The sequence below is a fragment of the Ursus maritimus genome, unplaced genomic scaffold (assembly GCF_017311325.1).
Source record: "Ursus maritimus isolate PB19 unplaced genomic scaffold, ASM1731132v1 scaffold_25, whole genome shotgun sequence".
Taxonomy (NCBI): Eukaryota; Metazoa; Chordata; class Mammalia; order Carnivora; family Ursidae; genus Ursus; species Ursus maritimus.
Genome location: NW_024425008.1, coordinates 9,438,983 through 9,459,564, shown reverse-complemented (window position 1 = coordinate 9,459,564; position 20,582 = coordinate 9,438,983). Strand labels below are relative to the sequence as shown.

The window sequence follows — 20,582 nt, the reverse complement described above, 5'->3', positions numbered from 1 at the left end:
GAGCAGAGTACTCTGGCATGCGTAGCACTTAATTATAAGTTAAGATTTGGGTATGGACTTACATGTTTGAGAACTGAAATCAAGTAAGACAACCAACTTAAAGAATATTTCTTGGAGGAGGAAGAACAGAACAGCTAAGGATTTGAATTGGATCTCATTCTTTTTTTATTTTCCAGTTTTGGTTGTTCTCCCAAAGATCCAGTAAATTTAGATGAGCCTTAAAGAGTGTCCAGTGTTTAATTTTAAGCTAATCATAGAGTTTGAACTTATATGCTATTTACTATATAACCCCCCCCCCCCCCAGATAGAGTAGCTCAGTTTGATGCTCAGGATATCCTGTTTGTATTACTTTTGCTGTGTAAGCCTTGTAATTTTGTCTGAAAGATTTTAAAATTTAATTGAGCCTATTCTCGTTTAAGTTTAATCTCACAAGCTCTGCAGAATTAATGCAAGTGGTTATTGCATACATTTATAAAATTTCTTTCAACTAAAAAAACTTCAGATTTAACTTCTTAAAAGCTAATGCAGTGAACATTAATGAACTTATCTGTGAAAATACTTCCGAAGCAGAAATTTTCCTAAGGCATTTTGTGTATATTTGTTTAAAAATTTCTCTTTAACTTATAGCCACATGTTTTTCCTTTGGCAAATTAGTTTTCACTTGTGTTTTTTTGAACAGATTTTGAAAACTGGTGTTATTTACTTCCTGAGATATTTATCATCCTTGTTTCCTTAGTTTGGGTCAGCTTTGCCAGTTTCAAGTGCTGTCAAGTTTCCTGTTCTCCTTTCTAATTTATAGGTCATGCTTCTAGTTCCAGGTTATTCAGTGGAGGATCCTGTAAAAAAAAAAAAAAATCCCTCCCCATGACTTTTTTTTTAGCCTATTCATGACCTCTTGGGTTTCTGTTCTTAGTGTAGTCAGAATTGTAGCATGCTTATAATTTAGACCATTCTAGTAATTCTATCACTTGAAAATGTTTCTGGGTGTTAGACCTTATGTTAGTGTTCTTTCCCCTCCTTTGGTGATCTTTGGCAGTATGCTGTCGTTATTTCTCCCTGTTTATTTAAAAGAAAACTTTTATTTATGTATGAATTAACAGTAATGTGTTCTTGATGTTTACATAGAGAATAATTCAGGTTTAACCTTTTTTGATACTTCATTATGTTATATTTGAAGTACTTTATTCCTTAGTAATTAACATGTCTAATACAGTGAACAATAGCTGTAAACTTCTGCCTTTTCCCTGAGTTCTTTTGTTTGGAGTAGACAATTGAGGAGAGTTTAGATAAGTTTTGTTTTAACATACAGCAGTTGATGATTTGTAATAAGTTCCTACTGGATACTTCCACTGAATTCTCTTCTTTTGCATAAACGCTGGCTTACAATCAGGAAATTAGGAAACGGAGAGTCTTGTTCTACTTACCTGCGACCGCAGATATCTTACTCTAGATATCAGTGACAAGGCTTCTTTTTTAAGGAGAACTTACTTGTTTTCTATTTTGCTTTTATTGTTTGTTAGTGAATCGGCTCATCTAAGTTGTCTGTATTTCTCAGACACAGAACACACGTTTCATCCAGTTCTAGAATTTACAAAGCCCTTCAGAAACAGATGGGTCCTCTCATTCTTAGATGAGAGGTTTGTTTTTTTTTTTTAAAGAGATCTGATATCTCCTTTAGTTTCTTGTGCCTCATCTACCTTGAAGGAGGTTTGCAAGGTGACTCAGAAGGCGAACACTAGTTCGGTTGTGCATAGGCTCTCCAGTGGAGTTCTTTGTATTCCTACCATCTCACCACCTCCTGGGGGAAACTGGGATTTCACCTTTAGGCTAGCTTCCGAAGGGATAAACGGCACACTGCCTGAAAGGTTCTTTCTTTGTTGGAATTCCGGGGAAGATGTGGGATTGTCTAATAGATGAGCTCCAAACTTTGCCTCTGTTACAACCTCTTCTGCCCTTATATCAAACCTTTTATTTTAAATGTACGGTGTGCCTTTTTTTTCCATCGTACTTCCTAATGCTATAGAACCTCATACTGAGACCTGTTTTTTTTTTTTTTTTAAGATTTTATTTATTTATTTATTTGAGAGAGGGAGTGCAGGGTGGGAGGGGGAGGGAGAAAGAGAGAGGGAGGAACAGAGGGGGAGGGAGAGGGATAAGCAGACTGGGCTGAGCAGGGAGCGCAGATCCTGTGGGTTAGATCCCAGGACCCTGAGATCATGACCTGAGTGGAAACCAAGAGTTAGATGTCAACCCACTGAGCCACCCAGGCGCTCCCTGATTTTTTTATCTGCTTTTCAGATTGATTTTTGAGTGCTTTGCCTTTTCCTTTGTATTGGATATTGGATATTTAATATCCAGATGCCAGCCCCCCCCCCCCCAAATGTCAGATTTATCTCTTTAGTTTTCTTATTTTGTATAGTAAATCTCTTTTGGAATCTTAGGGTAAATTAGAATTCAGACAAATGTGTTTGCATCACACATGCTTTATACCAGTGGGGTTCTGATAGCTTTTAAATTGAATCTAATATATAAAACATTATCTGTAGGGTACTGTCATCCAATGAAAAACAAATTACACGGTTCATCATCTCACTCTAAAATATGGCAGATCAATTGTTAATGTAGTTTTCATAATTAAGCTTAGAACATTACGGTATTTGAAGACATGACACAGATGAATTTGTGGTTTTGCATAAATACGATGCTGATACCAGCCATCTGTGGCATTTAGTGCAGAAGCAAAACAGCTTTCCTAATAGTCACAGCTTGTGGCTTCGTCAAAATCCCATCGCATCATCTTTTTCCTCTTCTCTGTCGTCTTTGTGATTTTGGCATATATTTTAGGAAAGTACTTAAAATATGTGAATAATTTTGTTAGAGAAGAGCCCTAAATTTGTATACTATGCTTTCATTAGGTAAGTCTTTCTTACCTATCTCTAATTGCCTACCACATAAATTCCAGACCCTCAAAACTTGGCATAAGGGACTCCATCTTAGCTGTGCAGTGTGATATTCCCCCAGGCCCTCAACTCTTTTTTTTTTTTTTTTTAAATGGCTTGATTGAGCTGTAGTTTCTTTGCCATACACTTCACGCATTTAAAGTGTGCCGGTCAGTGGATTTTAGTGTATTCACAGAGTTGTGCAGCCATCGCCATGATCAATTTTAGCACATTTTCATCATCCCCCAAAGAAACCCTGTACCTATAAGCAGTCACTCCTCACTTCTTTCCACCCCTTCCAGCCTTTGGAAATCTCTAGTCTGCTTTCTGTCTCTACGGATTTGCCTATTCTCTGGACATTTCATGTAAATGAAATTATACAGTATGTGGCCTTTTGTGACTGACTTCTTTGATTTAGCATAGTGTTTTCAAGGTCCATCCATGTTGTAACATGTGTCAGTGCTTGCTTTCTGTTGTTGAGTCCTATTGTACTGCGTGGGTATATCATGTTTTGGTTATTCATTCATCAGTTGATAGACACTTGGGTTGTTTCCACTTAGTCCTTTACTTCTTGAAGCAGTCCTGCTGGCCCCTTCACTGTTACTCACATTCATCGTGTTCATCCTTACCTCTGCTTTTCCCGGTCCTGGAGGGCCTTTCATTACACCTGATCAACATTTTCCATCTCCAGGATCCAGCTATGATCTTACATCTTTCATAAAGCCTTTCTCAACTGCTGAAACCGCGTGGATCCCAGGCTTCTCTGAGCTCCCATATCACTTATGGATGGCCTCCCTCAAGGAGTGATTAATCACTACACTGTATTCCTTTTTTTTTTTTTTTTAAAGATTTTATTTATTTATTTGACAGAGATAGAGACAGCCAGCGAGAGAGGGAACACAAGCAGGGGGAGTGGGAGAGGAAGAAGCAGGCTCATAGCAGAGGAGCCTGATGTGGGGCTCGATCCCATAACGCCGGGATCACGCCCTGAGCCAAAGGCAGACGCTTAACCGCTGTGCCACCCAGGCGCCCCATTACACTGTATTCCTTAACCTGTGTGTGCGTGGGAACATTTTCTTTAATTGTAAGCCTCTGGACGGCAAGCATCTGTTATGTTGTGGCTGTTTTGGTCTTTCTTGTTTTGTGCTGTGATATAAATATATACCTCTTAATAAAGTGTATTATTTAATTTAAGATGGCCAACATGCCAGATGAATTAAGATACTTCTGGTTTTTTTGTATTATAGGCAATATAGAATCAGAGATTTAGGTTACAGCCTATTCTACTGTTTATTATCTGTGTAACCAGAAACACATTATTTATGATTGTTAAGCTCTCTTTTTTCATCTGTAAAATGGAAATAGCAATTCCTGTTTCCCAAGGTTGTGTTATGGATGGAGCTCTACCACAGAATGGGTTACCCAATTCATGTTAATTTCCTTCTGTCTCCTTCCCCCAGTCCCTACTTCCTTGTTACTTAGGTTCTCAGGGTACCTTTCACACTTGTAAAAGAGGATAGCAATATTAATTTTACCTTCCAATAATTTAGGAAAGTAACTGGCAAGTAAAGTATGTCAACTGAAGTTTATGAAAGATACCTATTAACTTTCTGTGTTAGTAGTATTTATCAGAAACCAGAATCTTCACAAATTATAATTAAGCATTTTAAAACTTGAGTGATAAGGTCGACCTGTTTTATGGATTTATATTTTCTTACCGAATGACCTTATCTTAAGCAATATTTGCTCTTAACGTTATGCATGCGTTGTGTGGGTTGGTTAGTGTTAACCTCACTTTTGTGTCGAATACTTTTATAGTCACTTTATACTGTGAATTTTTTTAAAGAGTTATTTATTTATTTTAGAGAGAGAGCGCATGAGATAGGGAGCACATGAGCTCGCATGAGCCAGGTGAGGGGCAGAGGGAGAGGGAGAGGCAGTGAATCCCAAGCAGATTCCCCGCTGAGGGCAGAGCCCAGCGCAGGGCTTGGTCCCAGGACCCTAAGATCATGACCTGAGCTGAAATCAGGAGTTGGCTGGGTAACCAACTGAGCCACCCAGGCGCCCCTACGCTGTGAGTTTTAAAACATTTTGCACCTTGCCTTCCAGGGACGGTTAGGTAAAATGCATCTTAAATTAGGAATTTTTACCCTCTGCCCCCAACCCCCAATTTTTTTTTAAAGAAGTAAATACTCCCCCTGGTGATGTCACAGAGGGAGATGTCTGCAGCCAAATCTGGAAATGAACAAAAGTATTGTAAACTGTGGCTTCTGGAGACCCTTGCATTCAAGACTAGAACAGGACGGCAGTAAGATAGCGGGGAAGAGCTTCCCTGATAAGCTTGGCTACCTGGCTAGGTTTTGATTGTTTTGTCTTTCAAAATACCTATCACGTTGTGAAAAGTTGTGTGAAAACCTCCTTTGTATGCCCTTCTTTCTAAGATCGTCTATATTCCCATGCTTCTTTTATTTTCACTATTGTCTTGATTTCTTTTTTTGATGCCTTCTGCCTTTTAATACTATTTCAGTTAAGTGGGTATATAAGGGATGTTTATGAGTGTGTGTATGTATGTGGGGGATGCTTGAGTGTCTAGTATTACTTTGCCTAGTTTTCTTGAATGATGTACAGAAGAGCCTTTTTAATCCCTCACAAGTGGAATGGATCGTTGGTTAATCCAAAAAAATTGGTCAGCATGGGGAATCATAAAAATGATACCTACATTCAACATTTTATTTTCCTGTAAAAAAAATATGTATTTGTTTGCTAGTCTTTTGTTGTAGGTCCACTGCCTTTTCTTTGAGTAGAGGTCTGCTGATTACAGTTCAGGATCTGCTTTCTTGCATCGATTACCCCCATAATGCCCTTATAATGTCAAGTTTATGTTTCTTTAAAGCTGAGTGAGAATTGGAAGATGGTTTAGGAAGCATTTGGACAGCATGGTCCTAGAGTTTTTGATTATCTACTCATCTTTTGCAAATTGTCTTGTTCTTCCTATTTCAATGGCAATTTTCTTTGGTAAGTTATCTTTATTGAGTGTTTTAAAACTCTCAATTTAGTTTTCATAAAAATGACTCCCTTTTTGCATCATGTTTCTGCAGTATTTAATTAAATTATGTAATTGCAATAGCCAGTGAAAATGGGATAAACTGGTCTGAGAACAAATCTAGCCAGCTCTTGGTTACAAATCCACTAGACCAGAAGCCTGTGAGCATTCTAGAAAGTAGCCTATTAGCTTTGAGCTCTCAGCCCGCCTTTGGCAAAGAAGTGGAGAGTGTTGTTTAGTTGGAAGAGTCTTTTAACACCATGTCGAGGGAGATACTATCCTTTTCAAAGCATGCGCTGTGATGACCTTTCTTCGTCCTTGGTTACCCATGATATTTCTCTCTTGTTTCTGCATTGAGTTTGTACCATGGTCTGGTCTGTTATTCCTTTACTTTTGTATACTTAAAAAAAAAATTAATGAATTAGGAATCTCAGTTAAAGAGTTTCTTTCTTTCTTTCTTTCTTTCTTTCTTTCTTTCTTTCTTTCTTTCTTTCGAGGTGGGGGGGAAGGTGGAGGAGCAGAGGGCGAGGGAGAGAATCTTAAGCAGGCTTCACACCCAGCGTGAGGCTCAGTCTCACGACCCTGAGATCATGACCTGATCTGAAATCAAGAGCCAGATGCTTAACTGACTGAGCCACTTAGGCGCCCCAAAGAGGTGCTTTTATAGGCATATTTTTAGTCTTGTTTTTTAAAACAAGCTTTTTGAACATCTGCAGAAATGTGCACAAATCCTAAATACATAGCTTGTTGAATTTTCATGAGTGAATACACCCATGTAATCAGCACACAGATTAAGAAATAGAACACAATCTACCGTATTAGCCTAGTACCTCCCTTCTACCCCTGTCTAGTTTCTCCTGCTCCCTGCAAAGGGTAACTACCATCCTGACTTTTAACATCATAGATTAGTTTGCCTGATTTTGAACTTTGTATAGTAGGAACCATGGAATGTACTGTTTTGTGCTTAGCTTTTATTGAACCTTTCAAAAAGAGATTTGTCGATATTGTTGCATGGAGAAATAGATTGTTCATTTTTATTGCTGTATAGTATTCCATTATAAGTCACAATTTATTTGTTCGTTCTACTGTTGATGGACATTTGGCTTGTTTCCAGTTTTTTGCTCTTAGGAGTAATGCTGCTAGGAACATGATGTATGCGTCTTTTGGTGAATATGTGTGTGCATTTCTTTTAGTTATCTTCATAGAAGTAGAATTATTGGTCATTAGTATATGCATATGTCCGGCTTCAAAGATACGGCTAAACAATTTTCCAAATTGTGCCAATTTAAACTTCTATCAGCAGTGTGTGAGTGGTCCAACCTTTATTTTTAAGGAAACAAAGTGACAAACCTTCTAGTTTGTAAATTTCTTAGCATAGTGGTGATGAACAGCCGACAAATAGCCTGAAGAGGTTTCTGTTTTCATGTGCCTGATTTACTTATACCACTGAACATTATTCTTTTTCTATAAGAATGTTCCCTATGAGAGGTCCCATTTAAAAAAAATTGCCCAAATGATCATCCTCTGTGAAGGTGATGCTTGAATGCCTTTCTGCATACAACTAGGGAGCACCTTCATTTTCATGTTTTAGGATAGAGGGACCAGTGCCTCACCTATAAAGCAGAGTATATAATGGATTCCAGCTGTATATCTTACATTATTGCTCAGGCCGAATTACTTAAGAAGTCCTTGGCAAACCTTGAATTCCGTTTTGGAAAAGTACTAGGTCACTGAATGTAAGGGGTTTGGTGATTATTTCCACCTCCTTTTCCTTGCTTTTTTTAATGAGCATAACAATGGCATCTGCTTCTTTTTTCCTATTTATTGAAGCTTCAGAAGGCTCTCTCTGTGACATCAGTAGAAAGCAGAATGCTCTCATGGGGTATGTAGGAAAAGCTTAACGAAAGAGTAAACTATTTTCATCAATGTAAAAGTGACCCACATCATGTCGTTAGAAAGATCTGGAGCTCACTAACATGATGCAATTATGAGAGATTTGGGCACTTTTTATCTTGTTAAGTATAGTCAGAGATATTAATAATGGAAAAGATTTGTAATGCAACTAATGGTTACTTTAGAATAAATCTTACGAGTTTAAGTTAAAAGGTACAGAATATTTATTGAGTACTTGCATGTGTTAGGCATCACCTGGGGAACGAATGACATTATACCAGCAGATACTTGTGTTCAAGGAAGTACTTGTTTAAGGAAGCAAAAGCATTTTTCTTGGAGTTCGGTAGAACAGAGTTCATCCCCTGTTAGCAAGTGTGTTGGGTGTTGAGAAGGCAGGACATTGTGTCAGAAATACTTTATGTTAAGACAAACCCAGATTTATTCTTAGAGGCGGGGGCTCACTCATTTACTTACTGAGAGACCTTGGGTAAGTTGCTTAGCTTCTCTGAGTCCAAGCCTCCTATTCTAAAATGAGAATAATAATACCTATACTAGAGGACTGTAAGATTGGAGGAGATGTATGTAGAGGGCCCAGTGCTTGGTGCAGAGTTGTTTTAGGAAAGGATAGTTGTTATTGGTCTTTTTATTTTTTATTTTATTTTTATTTAAATCCAGTGAATTAACATATAAGGTATTATTTGTTTTAGGGTTTATTGGTCTTTTCAATCACCTTTGCAATTCAGAACGTATTTTATATAAGTGTATGTATAGAGTGTATGGGAAAATTCCCATCCAGAAACTTCCTGTAGTTGTAAAGTGTTCTCTCCAGATGGTGCCCCTTTGCAATTAATCTTCCACCGTGACCCTAGGCAACCAGTGATCTGCTTTTTGTCACTATAGATTGGTTTTTCCTGTTCTAGAACGTAGACATATGTTTTCATGTCTCTTGGGTGAATGCCTAAAAATAGAATGCTGGGTTATGTGGTGAATAAATATGTTTTTTCATTTTTTATAGTTTTATTGAGGTATAATTGATATTCAATAAACTGCACATATTTTAATTGTATGATTTGATGAATTTTGACATATATATGAATTTTGACATACATATATACACACACGCACACATACCCCCATAAAGCTATCATCCCAACTAAGATAATGAACATGTCCAGTTACACAAAGTAACTTTGTGTCCCTTTTTAATATCCTCTCCCTTTCCTCTGATCTTCCATCTAGTCAACCACTGATCTACTTTCTGTCACTATAGATTAGTTCGCAATTTATAGAATTTTATAGAAATGAATTATAACATCTAGTATTTTGTCTGGCACCTTTTACTCAACTTAAGTATTGTGAAGTTCATGTATAATGTTGCATGCGTCAATAGTTTATTTCTGTTTGGTATTGATAATTATTCCATTTTAAGGATATAACATATTTTGTTTACCCATTCATCTGCTAATGGCCATTTGGGTAATTTCCAGTTTTTGGCTACTACACACTTAAGTGGCTATAAATATTCATGTACAAATCTTTGGTGGACACGTGCTTTCTTCCTTCTCTGTCATACAGCTAGGAGTGCAATGGCTGGGTCACGTAGTAGATGTATATTTATGTTTTTAAGAAACTGCTAAACCATTTCCAAAGTGAACTTGTAATTTTACATTTCCAGGTAGTGTGTGAGAGCTTGAGTTGCTCCATATACTCGTTGACATTTGGTATGATCAGTCTTTTTAGTTTTAAGCCATTTAATGGCATTTCTAGTGGTCTAGTATAGTGGTGTTTCATTGTATTTGTAATTTGGATTTCCCAAATGATCAATGGCCGTTGAGCATTTTTACATAAGCCAGCCATATATCTTGTTTAGGGAAGTATCTGTTCAAAGCTTTTGCTCTATGGTTGGATATATGTTTTGCAGATATTTTCTCCCAGTCTGTGGCTTTTTAATTTTTATAAAAGTATTTTTCAGAGAACAAAGGGTATTTGCTTTGTTGTGGTCTAATTTTGATGAGGTCTAATTTATTGATTTTTTTCCTTTATAATTAGTACTTTCTGTGTCGTATTTAAGAGATTTTTGTCAACTTCGAGGTCATTAAGATTTTTTCCCCTTTGTTTTCTTTTAGGAGTTTTAAGGTGTTAGCTCTTAATTTTATGTCTCTGATCCATTTCCAGGCAAATTTTGCATATGGTGAAGGTAAAGTTTGAGGTGAATTTGTTTGCACATGGCTATAAAGTGCAATAGAAAGGGCCAGTTTGCGAGTGTAAAAATCAGGGGTCGTGGCATTTGTGTCTGTGATCACATTCAAGTCACTTAAGTTCTTCAGGCACCGTTCCCCCCACTTCTCTCCATATAATACAATGGGTTGGGCCTGATAGAGTTTAAGGCTCCATCTTGCTTCAGCAGGGTGTCCCTCAATTCTAAGACAAAGAGATGTTGAATCCCAGTTTATTATTTCATCCACTAGGTGGTGCTAATGGTCATCCCTGTAGGACAGAAAGCCCTTGGGGAGGTGAAGTTTCACAGCTTTTTTAGAAAGTGTCATTTGCTAGGTAAATAGTCATAATTCAGAAAGTGCCCGTGTTTCATTAAGGATTGGATGCAATAATATTATGATTAAAGAAAAAATACTGTTCATTTTCCTGAACTAAAATCAGAAAATATTTTTTCTTTAAAGAGTTCTGTACATTATAGATTTGGTTTGAATATGCTTTGGGCAGAATGAGAGTAAAATGGCTAGCATAAAAATATTTACATGTTCATGCGTGAAAAATCAGACTGAGAAGTCTGACTGGCTTAGAATTGTCATATAAATTCTCCTGGTAAAAAGTTTATAAACCGTGTTTGCTTAGAAATTCTCTTGGTAATAAAATTAAACTATATTTGCTTGAAAAGTAGGTAGTCTTGAAAAGGGAAAGGTTTCACAAAAATACAGCCTGGGCTTGTGGGGGAGAGGACACCTCTCCTTGCAGCTCTGATAGTGGTGGGGAGGGAGGGGGATGGTTTGTACATGTGAATGGTATATATGCGTACCTCACATGATTTTACAGTTATCTGGGGGATTTTCCCAGATATCTTTCTGTTATTGGTTTCTAGTTTAATTCTGTAATGGTCACAGGACATACTTTACTTTGCTTGACCTCAGTTCTTTTAAATTTGCTGAGGTTTGTTTTATGGCCCAGAACATGGTTGATCTAGGTGAATTTCCATGTGTACTTGAAAAGCATGTGCATTCTGTCATTGGGTATAATGTTCTATACATGTGAATTAGGTCATGTGGGTTGATGGTCTTTTTCAGGTGTTCTATATCTCTGTTATTTTCAATGTACTTATTCTACTGATTACAAAGACTGGAGTATTGAAGTCTCTAACTATAAATGCGGATTTGTCTACCCCTTTCAAATCTGTCAGTTTTAGTAGTAGTTCAGGTATTTTGATTTCTGTATTTAGGTACATACAGTTAGGATTGTTATGTTTTCTTGGTGATTTAACCCCCTTATAGTTATGTAATATTTGTCTTTATCCCTAGAAATATTCTTTGTTTTGAAGTATATTTTATCTGAAATTAATATACTCACTCCAGCTTTCTTTTGGTTAGTGTTTACACAGTGTATCTTTTTCTGACCTTTTGCTTTTTTTAAGTTGAATTTAATTTTTTTTTAAAGATTTTATTTATTTATTTGACAGAGAGAGAGACAGCCAGCGAGAGAGGGAACACAAGCAGGGGGAGTGGGAGAGGAAGAAGCAGGCTCACAGCGGAGGAGCCTGATGTGGGGCTCAATCCCGTAACACCGGGATCATGCCCTGAGCCGAAGGCAAACGCTTAACCGCTGTGCCACCCAGGCGCCCCTAATTTTTAATTAATTTATTTATTTGAGAGAGAGAGAGAGCCCAGAAAGAGAGGGAGAAGCAGACCCCCCCCCCCAGCAGAGAGCCTGACATGGGGCATGATCCTAGGACCCTGAGATCATGACCTGAGCCAAAGGCAGATGTTTAACTGACTGGGCCACCTGGGCACCCCTTACCTTTTGGTTTTTTAAAAAAGATAGTTTTGGAGGGAATTATTTTAGGTCTCCAGAAAAGTCACAAAAGTAGTTAAGAGGGCTCCCATATACGTTTCACCAGTTTTCTCTAAAGCTAGTATCTTACATAACCTTGGTACTTTTGTCAAAACTAAGAAATTAACATTGGTACATCACTATTAACTAAACTATAGACTATTTGGATTTTATCAGTTTTTTCACTAATGTTCTTTTCCTCCAGGATACCACATGGCATGTAGTTGCCATATCTCCTTAGTCTCCTCTTGGCTGTGTTGCTTTCCTAGTCTTCCCTTGCTTTTCAAGATCTTGATAGTTTCGATGAGTGGTCAGATATTCTGTAGAATGTCTCTCAAATTGTATTTGTGTAATGTTTTTCTCATTATTAGATTGGGGCTATGGGCTTTTGGGAGGAATACCGTAGAGGGGAAATGCATTCTCATCTCATAATTTCAGGGGGGTACATGCTATCAACACGATTTATCACTGGTGATGATAATCTTGGTTACTTGGTTAAAGTAGTATCTCCCAGGTTCCTCCCCTGTAGGTGTGGTGAGAGAGGACCTCCCTTGTTTTTGATTTTAGGGGGAAGGCATTCAGTCTCTCACTATTAAATATGATGTAAGTATTCCTAATTTGCTGACAGTTTTTGTCATGAATGGGTGGTGAATCTTGTAAATATTATTTTTCTGAGTCTATTGATTTGATGTATGGCTTTTCTAACTTAGTTTTTTTAATATGCTGAATTACATTGATCAATTTTCAAATGATGAACCAACCTTGCATTCTTGGGATGAAATCTACTTGCTCATGATATATGAGTCTTTTTTCAGTGTTTCTGGGCTCTATTTGCTAGTATATTTTTGAGGATTTTACGTCTAATGTGATGAAAGATATTGATCCTGTAACTTTCTTTTCTATGGTTTTGGTTTTAGGAAGATGCTCATGAAATGACTTGGGAAGTGGTTTCCTATTTTCTGGAAGAGGTTGTGTAGAATTGGTATTATTTCTCCCTTAAATGTTTAAAAAAAATTTTTTTTAAGTAATCTCTATCCCCAACGTGGGGCTTGAACTCACAACCCTGAGATCAAGAATCACATGCTCTATCGGCTGAGCCAGCCAAGTGCCCCATATTTCTTCCTTAAATGTTAGGTAGAAGTCACCAATGAAACCATCTGGGCCTGGGATTTTCTTTTTTTTTTTTTTTTTAAAGGTTTTTAACTAAAAATTCAATTATTTATTAGATATCGGGCTCTGTGGGTTGTCTATTTCTTCTTGAGTGGGTTTTGGTAGTTTTTGTCTTTCAAAGTACTTAACTGTATTCCATCTAAATTATTGGATTTATGGGCATTGAATTAGGCTATGCTAGTGTTCCCTTTTAATGTTTGTGGGATCTGTACTGATGTCCCCTCTTTGATTGCCTATACAGGTAATTTGTGTTTTCTCACTTTTTTTTCTTGTTTGCATTTGGGGTCTATCAATTTTGTTGATCTTTTAGAAGAACCAGCTTTTGGTTTTCTTTTTCTTTAATGTTTTTCTGTATTGTGATGTTTTCTGTATCAATTTCATTGATTTTTATTTTGTACTTAGTATTTCCTTCATTCTGCTTACTTTGCATTTAATTTTCCCTTCTTTCTCTAATTTCTTAAGGTGGAATCCTAGTTTATTGATTTTAGATTTTTATTTTAGTACATGCATTTTAATGCTATGTATCTCCCTGTAGGCACTGCTTTAACTGCATTCCACGAATTTTGATGTTTTGTGTCTTCATTGTCATTTAGTTGAAATAAAAATACTTTCTTTCTGGGGCACCTGGGTGGCTCAGTTGGTTAATCTTCCATGTCTGACTCTTGATTTCAGCTCAGGTCTTGATCTCAGGGTTTTGAGATCAAGCCCTGCCTTGCGCTCTAAGCCCAGCCTGGAGTCTGCTTGAGATTCTCCCCTTCCCTCTGCCCCTCCCCCTTGTTCATGTGGACACGTGCACACTCACTTTCTCTCTCTCTCTCCAAATAAAAGCTTTAAAAAAACCCCAACACACTTTCTTTCAAGACTTCTGTGACTCAGGAGTCACTGAGAAGTGTATTGTTTAATTTCCAAATATTGGGGGATTTTCCGGGTATCTTTTTGTTACTGATTTCTTGTTTAGTTCCATTACAGTTTGAGAATGTACTTTCCCTGATTTCTGTGACTACCTCTTCCTTCCCCATAACAGCGCTGATTTAATTTCTTACTATTCCCTTCTTTGCTTGGTGTGTACTGCAGGCATCTTTGCTATTCATTAAACATACCAGGTATATACCTACCTTGGATTTTGCACTTGCTCTTCCTTCTGCTCTTAATATGTTTTCTTCAGATATCTGCATTGCTAGGTCTATTATTTCCTTCACATCTTTACTCATATGTGGGTTGCTTGTTTATCTCAGATAAATGGCACCATCATCTGCTTCATGTCACAGGTTAAAAACCTGTGAGTATTGTCCATCTTTCCTGTTCCTCATCTTTGATATTTAAGCAGATTAAATCTTCTTTTACAAAATAGGAATGTTCACAACGTTTCTGTAGTTTTCTGATATAGGCATTAAAAAGCTCCCACATTTCTTTATTCAAGATGGTTTTTAAATACTGGATTAGCAGAAACCTGCTGAAGGATCAGAATTCCAGTGTTTTAGTCATTTCTTTTGGTACCTTGGTGGGTAAATAGATGTGGCCTCTTTTTTTTCTTTTTCAGGAAAAAATTTTCTTAATGTTCCAAAACAACATATATTTTATTAGCTCTAGTTTCTTATTTGTTATATGGAATCTATATATGTTTATATATATATTTACATATATATATAAAATTAGTTGAGACTAATTTTGTTTCTTTTTATTAGGCAGTGAGAGCTGTAAAACTTGTGTTTTTCTTCTAATCCTTGTTGCTAAGAGACAGAGCACAGCGACTAACCAGCTGTGTGACCTTGGGAACATCATTTAGCATCTCTATTCTGTTAGTAAAGTGAGGGAGATGTACTTAGTCATGCTGTTAAGACCCTTTCTGGCACTATGACTGTACACTTAATTCGGCGTTCACTGCAGTTATCAGCTTACCTTCATTTCTCTATTCCTTCAAAAATATTTACTTATTTGTAGTTTAAAAAAAGCTCAGGATAGGGGCACCTGGGTGGCTCAGTTGGTTAAGCGTCAGACTCTTGGTTTCAGCTCAGGTCATGATCTCAGGGTCCTCAGACTGAGCCCCGCATCTGGCTTGGCACTGTGCTTGGTCTGCTTGTCCCTCTCCCTCTGCTGCTCGCCCCCCTCCCTTTAAATCTTTAAAAAACAAAAAAAGCTCAGGGTATACAAATCAACTCTGATTCTTTTGACTAGTGTTTTTAAAAAATATTAAAGTGTTCAGTATTTTGCATATTTAAATGTGTGCTTCTCTAAATCCTTTTGTGTAGGTAAAGAGTTATAAATAAGAATAAAATGACTTGTTATTTCATCAAATCATTATTTTATAGTAAAAATCATTACATATTGTGATTTAAAAACTCCATTTACTGCTTAGTGTCTTTATGATTTCCACATAAGTAGCACATGGACCTAGTTTTATGGACAACATATTAAAATAATTTAGGTAAGATATATATCATTTTTTACTCATATATATGAGTGAATTTACTCATGTGTATCCATACTTACTCATTGAATTACATGTGGTATAATTAGCAATTATATTTCCTTAGACAGTATTTTTCTTTTAAAATAATTAGAGGACTGGTGATTCATATATTGCTAGAAGAAATGATAGGAATGTCTAAACTAATTCTTTAAGGGGCAGCAGGGATAAAATTGACTTTGTTTCTCTTGAAGAAGAAAATATATGCATGAAATTAACTAGTTAATTAAATTTTTTATTATTTATTTATTTATTTATGAAATATTTTATTTATTTACTTGAGAGAGAGGGAGAGAGAGAGAGCAAGCATGACTGAGCCAGAGGGGTAGAGGGACAGGGAGAAGCAGACTCCCTGATGAGCAGAGGGCCCAATGCAGGGCTCAATCCCAGGACTCTGGGAGCATGACCTGAGCCAAAGGCAGCTGCTTAACTGACTGAGCCACCCAGGTGCCCCAGTTCATTAAAATTTTTTAAAATAGATTTTATTTTTAAGTAATCTCTACACTCAACATGGGACTTGAATTTATAATCCCAGGATCAAGAGTCACATGTTCCACTGACTGAGCCAGCCAGGCCCCCATGAAATTAATGTAATAGTTATTTAGAACCTCATAAGAAATACTATAGGAGCAATAGTTTTGTTGTTTTATTTAAATTAGATTCTTGCTTTATGGAGATACTGTCCTGACCCTGACAGTAATTACCTGGTTGACTTGAACACCTTCCGTACTATATAGATGTTGGTTTCTTCATTGTCACGATGTGAGGAGGTCAATTATGTTTCCACAGATCCGGAAATTATGTCGTGGAGATGATCGCTGCTTTAGGCCGTCTTCAACACACTCTGTTCTAACCTCTCCGTAGCAGTAGAGGGAAGGAGCCAATGACCTGAGCCATTTCAGGCAGATTTTGCATATTGATTTTGGGTTGACCGATGAGCTTTTCCATTTTATGATTGATTTGTGTGACGTTTCTTCTGATTTGGTGCTTCATTTGCAGCAGTACCAGTCCAGCAGACGGGAACCACTGTATGTTGTCTGGGACTCTCCTTCTGGGTCATATTATCCACCCCTAGATTTTCAGTGATGATCTCTATGACATACTTTGCAAATCTGTGGCTATGACCATGGGTTTTTCTTGTGAACGTTGGGCCAGGTCTGCCTGCTGGGTGTCTCCACTAGGATGTCTCTACCAGAATGCTTTGCTGGCTCTTTAAGCTTAGTGTGCCCCAAACCGAATTCTTCACTTTTTATCCAAATGTGCCTTCACTTGTCATTGGAGCTTGACCATCCTTTCAAATCATCCTGGAGGGAAATCTGGGAATGATTTTGTACTCTTCCTTTCTCCCTCGGTGATTGGTTTTATATCAAGTCCTATTGATTTTATTTCTGCAAGAAGCCATTTCTTCTTTTTCCACTCTAATTCAGATACACAGAATGAGAATGCTTTGTTTTTATTGTTTTCTTTCTACTTCCAGAGCACAGCGACTGGCAAATCATAAGTGTTCAGTACATCATTGTAAAATGATTGCATGAACCCCATCTGGCACGGAATCTTTGAACGCACTGTTCCTTCGACTCTCTCTTTTCACCTATTCCTACTCATTTTCAGGTCTCAGCTCTTCAAGGAAGCCCTCCCTTGGCCTCTAAATTAAGTGATTTTCTCAGATGTACTGTTCCTTGATAGGTCTGTGCACACTTGAGATGATTTAATTGATTGTCATGTAACGCTTGTCTTCTCTGCCTGTGAACCCCTAATAAGGAAGGGCCGCTTAGCTCACTGCCGAGGCTGTAAGAAGCACTCAGTCAGTCCTTGCCGTCTGACGAGGTCTGTGCCTGGGCATAAAGCGTCATTAGATTTCGTTGGAGAATCCAGAACCAGTGCCTCGCAGCAGCAGGTCCTGATTAAGTACTTCCTGACTAATGGAACTTACCAGTCCTCCCGTGTTCTGTAGATTAAGTAATCAGGTCTCTTCCCCTTCCTATGAGAGCAATTTGTCATCTTTTCTTCCTGTAGGTACCAGGGATTCAGCCTGCTTTTATCCCTTGTTTTACTCTTCTGTTTTCCCTCCTGGGTTCCTCTCTCACTGAGTTGGCAACGATGTAAACCGAAGCTTCTTAGCTATCCCTTCTCCCCCGCTATGTCCTGATATGTCTATATAGTCTTTAAAAGTAGTTTTAAAAAGATTTTTACTACTGTGTTAATGGAGAAGTGGAAAGATGGATTACAAAAATAATCAGATTACAGTGTTCCCAGAAATCTTCCAAGTTTGTACAGTTATTCCTGAACTTGTGTTTTGCATACCTTTCAACATTTCTGCTCTAGTTTATTTATGTAGGACAGACCTTGGTAATTTTTCCTTTTACTCTTCGCAGAATACTGTGGAACAATGATTTTCTACTGTTTTTTACCATGACCTATAGTAATTTTAAATTGTGACCTGTCACGTATCCAAAAGTTTGCCTGTGTGTGTGTGTGTGTGTATGTTGTGTATATATGTATATATACATATATTGTGTATATATGTATATATACATATATTGTGCATATATGTATATATACATATATTGTGTATATATGTATGTATATATATAACTGAAACTAACTTTTAATAATTATTATCCTTCTATGTATAATAAAATAAAAACATATCAAAGTTAGCCTCAAGTAGAATCTTGATATAGTTAATAATTGACCCATAGTAAGTTCATTCCACACCAGGTCAAGTGAGGATAATAGTGCTCGTCTTGTAAAACTGCTGTGAGATTTGCTGTGGGGTATGAGGGAGAAAGGGAAGGTGAAAGTAATTCCAAGATGTATTCCTGGAGAGTCAGAGGGCTGTTTGTTCCTCTGTTGGTAGACTGAAGGGGAAAGGAGCTCACTAGTTGGTCTATGAAGTAGGAGAGCCACTCAAAAGGAGATGCTCTCTGTATAACTGAGTTCAATCAGGAGAGGAGATTGTCTTTTCGTCACAACGAATGCGCACCTTCTGCATACTATATTGATGTGACACTGTGATAGTAAAAGATATAGAGTGGAAATTGTCAGCTAAAGAATTTATTGTAACATGAGTATTACTAAATAAATCATGTGCAGATTTTTCTCTTGCAGCATTGCCAACTTAGAGACATTTTTAGGCTGACAGCTTAGCCACTTCTTATGATGTGACGTTATCCTGGGTATAGCGGCCCTAGGTTAGCTATGGGCTTAGAAGTCATAGCTGGAATCCTGTCTGGCTCTAATCTTTAGTAGTTGGTTGGTTTTGGGTTAGTTGCACTTAATTTTTCCGGGCCTCAGTTTCCTCAATTGTAAAGTCAGGATAGAAATATATTGCTCATATATTGTGAAGATTAATGTGATTATGTGAAGTGTCTTGCCTGGCACATTGTAGATCCTTAAATGTTAAGCTTTCTTTTACCCTTCCTTTGGTACTATTCAAAAATGTACTACGTTTCTCTGTGATTCTGAGCATAATGACTAAGCAGGGTCGAATGGTTCCCTAACTACATACAAGGTGGAACTTGGAAGACTTAACATTATCCAGGACTTGATTTTATAGTACTGACATGGGAAATATGCCACATTGGAGAGGTGACTGCTATTGTGGGCCGGCATTCTGTATCTTCTGCATTAGATTCCTGAGTCATCTTTGTCTCCAAAGAAGGTTTTGTCTTTCTTGGAAGTTTAATTCTCTGAGCTTATCATTTAATTTATTTTGCTCCATTCATTAAAGTAAACTGTTTAATAATTTACTTTGAGTGAAGAAATACTTAACTGTCAACTACACGAAGTTTACTTTTTATTGTGAACTCAAAACAAGGCCTGTGTGGCTCCTGCTTCATTGTTACAAATTCAAACACAGCATCAGCAGCTTCTGTGTTACATTTTCGAGTTTGAAATGAGAGCTGCTAGGATTAGGATCACAGACTGTGTATACACAAATCATTTGTGTTTAACAGCAGCAAAGCTAGAGTTCTCAGGTTAATTTCTCTGGTAGCGACTGACCATGTTATGTCATCATTTTTGGATGGTATCTGTTTCTTCCCCTCCCCCATTCCCCAGTGGTTTAAGATCAGATAAACAACGAGGTTGGCCAGCTAGGGANAGACATAGGACTTTTTGCTATACAGTCAGAATTCTTTGTGTGTACATCTGTCTTCCTCACTAGAGTTTGAGCTCTTCAAAGGTTGAAGCAAGATACAAGGGTAGAGAAAAGCAGCATTGTCCGTCTCCAGATGTGTTCTAACATGCAGCTCTCTTCTTTGTGGGAAGGGCATAGGTTTTATAAACTAGCACAGACAGCCTCATTTTTGGAGACCCAAGATAATTTTTCTGGAAGTGCTTTGGGCAATATGATATACTAAGAATTTCTGGCCCTCTTCCTGATTTACCACAAATTGATTATCATTTTGTTTCTCCCAGCGTCATTGAGGACCAGCTGTTTTTGAAATCATGTTTTTAAAAGCATTACATGCATAGTTATACAGTTTTCTCTCATAATTCTCCATAGCTTAGGAGCAGGAGTGGGATGGAAAGCATAATTGGATGGGCTTGGTATTGGCTGGGTACACAGGTTGGAAGAGAGGCAGGGTCGTGCATGGGTTTTGGAGTTATACAGTCTGGGTGACTGGGCACTAATCTTTCTAAGCCCTAGTTAACCTCATCTATAAAATGGAGCTAATGAAAGTATCTACTCTACCTCATAAGACTGTGAGCAGTAAATAATGACTACAAGTAAGGTGCTCATTTAGCGCAATGCCTGGCGTGCAGTCTGTTAGATACTATTTTTGTTGTTGTTGCTGTCAAGGAGGAGGAGAATTGAAGGGGGTGATTGGTGAGAGTGTGGTTGGAGGAACAGCCAGGCAGATTCAGGCTGCTGAGAAAGAAAGAGACACTAGGAGGAATATTAGAAACTGGAGAATAAGAAGGAATTGACAGGTTAGAAATGGGATAGGGGTAAAAAAATGGATTTAATGATAGAGAAATAGAAAGATAAGAGTTTATGGCCAGC

The 20,582-nt window shown here is 37.5% G+C and overlaps 1 protein-coding gene across 1 annotated transcript in view; it reads left to right on the top strand.

Annotated features, from left to right (window-relative positions):
- The window catches only part of PPP4R4 (protein phosphatase 4 regulatory subunit 4), a 101,756-nt gene that overhangs the window by 1,712 nt on the left and 79,462 nt on the right, over nt 1-20,582 (top strand). The window lies entirely within an intron of this gene.